The following is a 7,400-nucleotide window of genomic DNA, read 5'->3' as shown; positions in this document are numbered from 1 at the left end:
TAAACATAGTGTTGAAAAGGAAAAGTATATTCATAGGCTGAATACCACAAAAAGGGTTCAAATCAAGCATGGGTTGGCGTAATCCAATAGCATTAGCAATCATAGTTATCAATCCTCCTATTTGAATCGGTGCACGGTCATCTTGAATAAGGAGGTCAAAACTCGCCAACATATACGTGGCACCATTCACTGGACGATTCTGGGAAGCATAAAATATTATGAAGAGTTCATCACGTGATACTGTGGTAATGTTTGATCTCTTCCCAAAAAGAGTGTGTGCTAGGATCTTGTGGAAATAACGAAAAGTTGGGTTATGTATGTTTCCAGAAAGAAACTCATGTTCCTCAGGGTCGTCATTTCCCGTCAAACTTCCCCAAAAATGCTCAAGCTCTCGATATTCAAAGAGGTCTTCTTGGCTCATGGTGAATGTGTCAAAAGAAGTAGGGAACCCTAAGAGGTTAGTAAATTCTTGAATGTTATACTGATACTCCATATTGAACATCCTGAATTGAATGAAACCTCGGTTTATTCCTTTTCCATGGTTTGGTAAATAAATCAGGGAGCTAAGGAATTCTAGAGTTAGCCTCCGGTAAGTAACAAATTGTCTCCGAATAGGAGTGGTTTCCCACCCTATTTGACTCAGCAGATATAAGACACTATCTCTTAGCCCAAGAACGGTCATTGCACAATCATCAGCATAAAAACTTGGGTGCATCTCTCTCTCAGCTAGTTCTTCAAATTTTCGTCTCTGAGCTCTCCCTCGGAATTTGATACCCATGCGATCAATATGTCCCATCAGGTTAGTGTTAACTAAAGAAAAGAAAAACAAGAATTTAGTCAGGATTTGGCCAGATGCCGAAAGAAGAAAAGAAGAAAAATTTAATAAAATAAAGAAAATGAAGAATGAAAACTGAATAAAATCAAAAAGAATAATTAAAGAAAAAAAATAAAAATTTGTGGGTTGTCTCCCACGAAGCGCTTTGTTTAATGTCGCAAGCTCGACATAAAACTATTAAATGTTAATCTATTAATTTTGGAGACAATACGTCTAAGTGCAGGACTTGCGAGTCTTCATTGTTTTCAGCATAATGATAATGTTTTAGACGCTGCCCGTTTACGATAAATGATTCAATAGATTTTCCTTTAATTTCTACAGCCCCACTAGAAAAGACATTAGCGACTTGGAAAGGGCCTGACCACCTAAAGCGTAGTTTTCCTGGGAATAACTTAAGTCTAGAGTTAAACAATAGGACTACATCGCCTTGTTTGAAAGTTTTCCTTGATATACGTTTATCATGCCATTTTTTCGTTCTTTCCTTGTAGATTCTGGCATTTTCGTATGCGTCTTGTCTAAGTTCCTCTAATTCGTTTATATCTAGAATTCGCTTTTCACCGGCGACCTTATAGTTTAAATTTAAATTTTTAATAGCCCAATAGGCCTTATGTTCTAGATCCACTGGGAGGTGACACGATTTACCATAAACAAGCTTAAATGGGGTTGTTCCTATGGGAGTTTTGTAAGCGGTTCGATATGCCCATAAAGCTTCGGGTAATTTCGATGACCAGTCTTTCCTTGATGTAGCGACTGTTTTTTCCAATATCTGTTTAATTTCTCTGTTAGACACTTCCATTTGTCCACTAGTTTGAGGATGGTAAGGTGTTGCTACTCGATGTTTTACACCATACTTAAACAATAATTTTTCGAGTATCTTAGATATGAAATGCGATCCACCGTCACTGACTACTATTCTTGGGACACCAAATCTTGGAAAGATTATATTCTTAAAGAGTTTAATTACTACTCGTGTGTCGTTTGTTGGAGAAGCTATGGCCTCAATCCATTTTGATATGTAGTCAACCGCTACGAGTATGTACTTGTTACCAAAAGAAGGTGGAAAAGGTCCCATGAAATCTATTCCCCACACATCAAAAATTTCTACTTCCAAAATGCCTTTTTGTGGCATCTCGTCACGTCTAGATATGTTTCCTGTGCGTTGACACCTATCGCATTTCTTGACAGCGGCATGCACATCCTTCCATATGTTTGGCCAATAAAGACCGGCTTGTAGGATTTTAGAGCAGGTTTTGGATGTACTTGCGTGTCCACCATAAGGAGCGGAATGACAATGTTGGATTATACTTTCTACCTCTTCTTCAGGTATACAGCGACGGAAAATACCATCGGGGCCTCTTTTGAAAAGTAAAGGGTCGTCCCAGTAATAATGTTTTATGTCATGGAAGAATCGTTTCTTTTGTTGGTAGGATAAATCAAGTGGAACCACTCCGGCGGCTAAATAATTGACAAAATCAGCGTACCATGGTGTAACGCATACAGCCAAGGTGGTTTCTACCTGTTTGTCAACTCTATTTTCTTCCAAATTAGCTATAAGTTTATCGTACGAGAAATCATCGTTGATCGATGTTCTTTCCGGTTCCAGGTTTTCAAGTCTAGAGAGGTGATTTGCTACTACGTTTTCTGTTCCTTTTTTATCTTTGATTTCCAAATCAAATTCTTGTAGCAACAAGATCCACCTTAGGAGTCTAGGTTTAGCATCCTTTTTTGTTAAGAGGTACTTAATGGCAGCGTGATCAGTGTAAACGATTATTTTAGCTCCGACCAAGTAGGAACGAAATTTATCTAGTGCAAATACTACTGCTAAAAGTTCTTTCTCGGTCGTGGCGTAATTCATTTGTGCTTCATCTAGAGTTCTACTCGCATAATATATGACGTGAAGTTTTTTATCCTTTCGTTGTCCTAAAACAGCGCCTACGGCGTAGTCACTTGCGTCACACATTATTTCAAAAGGTTCATTCCAATCCGGGGTCTGCATTATGGGCGCGGAGATCAATGCTTGTTTAAGCGTTTGAAATGCTTCTAAACATTTATCATCGAAGATGAATTCAGCATCTTTCATTAATAATCCGGTTAAAGGTTTAGTTATTTTAGAGAAATCTTTAATGAATCATCGGTAAAAACCGGCATGTCCTAAGAAGCTTCGTATTTCTCTCATAGTTTTCGGAGGTTGAAGGTTTTCGATTACTTCTATTTTGGCTTTGTCTACTTCAATTCCTCTATTTGATATGATGTGTCCTAAAACAATTCCTTCTTGTACCATAAAGTGACATTTTTCCCAATTAAGTACTAGGTTTACCTTTACACATCATTCTAGAACTCTTTCTAGGTTTTCAAGACATTCTTCGAAACTTTGTCCGCATACGGAAAAGTCATCCATAAAGACTTCCATGATGTTTTCGAGAAAATCGGCGAATATTTCCATCATGCACCTTTGGAAGGTTGCAGGAGCATTGCACAAGCCAAACGGCATTCGTCGATAAGCAAAGGTACCAAAAGGACATGTGAACGTTGTCTTTTCTTGGTCATCAGGATGAATTGGTATTTGAAAGAAACCTGAGTAACCGTCTAGATAGCAGAAGTGAGAATGCTTGGCTAGTCGTTCTAACATCTGGTCTATGAATGGTAAAGGAAAATGATCTTTTCGGGTTGCTTTGTTTAGCTTTCTGTAGTCAATGCATATTCTCCATCCCGATTCAATTCGTTTGGTTATAGTTTCTCCTTTTTCATTTTCGATCACTGTTATACCTCCTTTCTTTGGTACTACGTGTACAGGACTAACCCATTTGCTATCGGATATAGGATATATGATACCTGCCTCTAATAACTTCGTTACTTCCTTCTTCACTACCTCACTCAGGATCGGGTTTAGTCTCCTCTGATGTTCCCTAGAAGTCTTACAGTCTTCTTCTAGCATGATGCGATGTATACAAATAGAAGGACTTATCCCTTTAAGATCGGTGATGTTGTATCCTAATGCGGTTGGATATTTTCTTAAGATATGTAGGAGTTTTTCGGTTTCAAGTTTTCCTAGGTTTGCATTGACTATCACTGGTCGTTCAAGTTCTAAGTCTAGGAATTCATATCTCAGATTTTTGGGAAGTGTTTTCAGGTTGAGGGTTGGTTTCTTAAGGCATTGCGTAGGATCTGATGTTATTGCTAAACATTGGTTCAGTCTGTCTTCTACACGATAGTCGGACAAATCGTCATTTTCTAATTTTGTTTCTTTTATGCATTCATCGATGATATCCATGAAGTAACATGTGTCTTCTATTGCAGGTGCTTTCAAAAATTTGGAAAGAATGAACTCAATTTTCTCTTCTCCTACTTCGAAAGTGAGTCGTCCTCGTTTTACGTCTATGATAGCACCGGCGGTTGCTAAGAAGGGTCTTCTCAATATAATGGGGGTAACTTCATCTTCTCTTATGTCCATAATTATAAAATCGGTGGGAATGTAGAATTGACCTATGCGCACGGGAACGTTTTCAAGAATTCCTACGGGATACCTAACGGAACGATCTGCTAATTGCACAGACATTTTAGTTGGTCTTAATTCTCCCATTTCAAGTTTCTTGCATATGGACAAGGGCATAACACTGATACCGGCTCCTAAATCGCATAAAGCTTTATCTATGACAAATTTTCCTATATGACAGGGTATAGAAAAACTACCAGGATCTTTAAGTTTAGGAGGCATATTTTGGATTATCGCGCTACACTCAGCAGTGAGTGTAACGGTTTCGCTATCTTCAAGTTTCCTTTTATTAGATAAAATTTCTTTTAAGAACTTAGCATATGAGGGCATCTGTGTGATAGCTTCTGTAAAAGGAATGGTGACGTTTAATTGTTTCAATAGGTCAACAAATTTTTTAAATTGGCCCGCGTCTTTGGTTTTAATTAGCCTTTGAGGGTAAGGGATAGGTGGTTTATAAGGCGGCGGAGGTACATAAGGTTCTTTGTTTTCTACGGTTTCCTTATTACACTCTTCCTTTTCCTTAGGTTTACCTTCTTCCTCAGTTGACTTTTTAGAGTTTTGGTTCTCAATCCTTGGGTCAGATGGTCCTTCTACCTCTGTACCACTTCTTAATATAATTGCATGAGCGTGGCCTTTCGGATTAAGTTGGGGTTGTCCAGGAAAGGTACCAGTTGGGGCAGCGGTAGGCGCTTGTTGTTGAGCTACTTGCGAGATTTGTGTTTCCAGCATTTTGTTATGGGTAGCCAGGGCATCCACTTTACTTGCTAGTTATTTAATCTGTTCACTAGTGTGTACATTCTGGTTTAAGAACTCTTTATTGGTTTGCTGTTGAGAAGCTATGAAGTTCTCCATCATGATTTCCAAATTGGATTTCCTAGGAACATTATTGTTAGGTGTAGATGGGGTCGGCTTTTGATATCCAGGAGGTATAGCTGGGGCTTGACTGGGAGCTTGACCTGGTGCGTATAAAGCGTTGTTACTTTTATATGAAAAATTAGGATGGTTCTTCCAGTTTGAATTATAGGTATGCGAGTAAGGATTTCCTTGAGCATAGTTCACCTGCTCTGCTTGGATTCCTGTTAGGAGTTGACAATCTGTAGGAGTGTGACCTTGAATTCCACAGACTTCGCAATTTTGAGTTACGGCAACCACGGTGGTTGGAGGTGATACATTTAAACTTTCAATTTTCTGGGCAAGAGCATCCACTTTTGCATTAACATGATCAAGGCTACTTATCTCGTATATGCCCCCTTTTGTTTGAGGTTTTTCTACCATTGTTCGGTCGCTTCCCCACTGATAATGATTTTGGGCCATGCTCTCGATAAGTTGATAAGCGTCAGCGTAAGGTTTATCCATAAGCGCACCACCGGCGGCGGCGTCTATTGTTAACCTTGTGTTATACAAGAGACCATTATAGAAGGTATGAATTACTAACCAGTCCTCTAACCCATGGTGTGGACAAAGTCTCATCATGTCTTTATATCTTTCCCATGCTTCGAAAAGAGACTCGTTATCTTTTTGCTTAAATCCATTTATCTGGGCTCTCAACATAGCTGTTTTGCTTGGGGGAAAATATCGGGCAAGAAAGACTTTCTTCAACTCATTCCATGTGGTGACTGAGTTGGAAGGAAGAGACTGAAGCAATCTTCTAGCTTTATCTCTTAACGAGAAAGGAAAGAGACGAAGTCGAATTGCCTCATTGGGTTGAGTCTTGATTGACTATTTCTTTCTAGCTCCTACCTAGATAGATACTTTGAGTCCCCTAAGAGTTTATTGCCCAGTAACTGATAATATTCTTCTTAGTTTGCAGTTTGTTACTTCTTGCCCAATACCCGGTAAAAGTATCCCAATTTTCCTAGCAGTAGAGTCCCCAGTTGATCTGATTCCCTAGGAAGTATATCCTTGATATTTTCACCCTAACCGGTGACAGATATTTTTCTCTCCCCTGCTTGAGTCTATCCTTGATATGTTCATCCTAACCGATGACGGATATTCTCTTTTTGGTATTCTAGCCAGTAAAAAGGTAGTTGTAATCCCTATTCTTGTGTCCTAGAGAGTTAATCCTTGATATGTTCATCCTAACCGATGACGGGTTTCCTTCTCTTTGCGGTCTTCTACCCAGTAACCGGTAGTTGTAAACCCTGCTTTTGTTCCCCCCGCAGAGTTGATCCTTGATATGTTCACTATAATCAGTGACGGATTCTCTCTCATGGTATTCTATCCAGTAACTGATAGATGTAATTCCTATTTTATCTCCTCTCAGAGTCTATCCTTGATATGTTCATCTTAACCGGTGACAGATTTTCTATTTGACGGTATTCTATCCAGCATTCGATAGATATAATTCCTACTTTTTGTTCAGTTGGTTTATCCTTGATATGTTCATCTTAACCGATGATGGGTATCCTCCTTGACAATCCCAGGCCAGTCTATCCTTGATATGTTCATCCTAACCGATGACGGATTTTCTTCCCTATTGAGTTTATCCTTTCTACGTTCATCCTAACCGATGACGGATACTCTCACCCTTGGTCTTCTGCCTAGTAACAGGTAGTTGTAAATCCTATTTTCTACAGTTCTCCCCAGCAAGGCTATTCTTACCCAGTAACCGGTAATGAATTTCCTTCTGTTGCTTCCCAAGCAAGTCTATCCTTGATATGTTCATCCTAACCGATGACGAATACTCTCACCCTTGGTCTTCTGCCCAGTAACAGGTAGTTGTAAATCCTATTTTCTGCAGTTTTCCCCAGCAAGGCTATTCTTACCCAGTAACCGGTAATGAATTTCCTTCTGTTGCTTCCCAGCGAGTCATCCTTGATATGTTCATCCTAATCGGTGACGGATGTCCTCTCTGTTAGATTTTTATTATCTCCTTACCCAGTAACAGGTAGTACATAATAGATTTATGCTTCCTCCTGCGTTGAAGTTTATTTCTTCCCAGTTGAGTTGATTGCGCATTTCCTTAGTGAAATCGTTTTTCCCTGCATGATTCAAGTATTTTAGTTTTTATCTTGACTTACTCGTATCCCCTGAAGATGTTGTTAATTCCCCGGTTGAGTCTTTTCCATGTTT

At 39.2% G+C, this 7,400-nt stretch overlaps 1 pseudogene; it reads left to right on the top strand.

The window, feature by feature from the left end:
• Positions 1-5,772: 5,772 nt before the first annotated feature.
• Positions 5,773-5,871, top strand: LOC127088990 (uncharacterized; annotated as a pseudogene).
• Positions 5,872-7,400: the final 1,529 nt, after the last annotated feature.

The sequence above is a fragment of the Lathyrus oleraceus genome, chromosome 5 (assembly GCF_024323335.1).
Source record: "Lathyrus oleraceus cultivar Zhongwan6 chromosome 5, CAAS_Psat_ZW6_1.0, whole genome shotgun sequence".
Lineage (NCBI taxonomy): Eukaryota > Viridiplantae > Streptophyta > Magnoliopsida > Fabales > Fabaceae > Lathyrus > Lathyrus oleraceus.
Note: the sequence above shows the minus strand (reverse complement) of the source record. Positions and strands in the feature narration are given on the sequence as shown.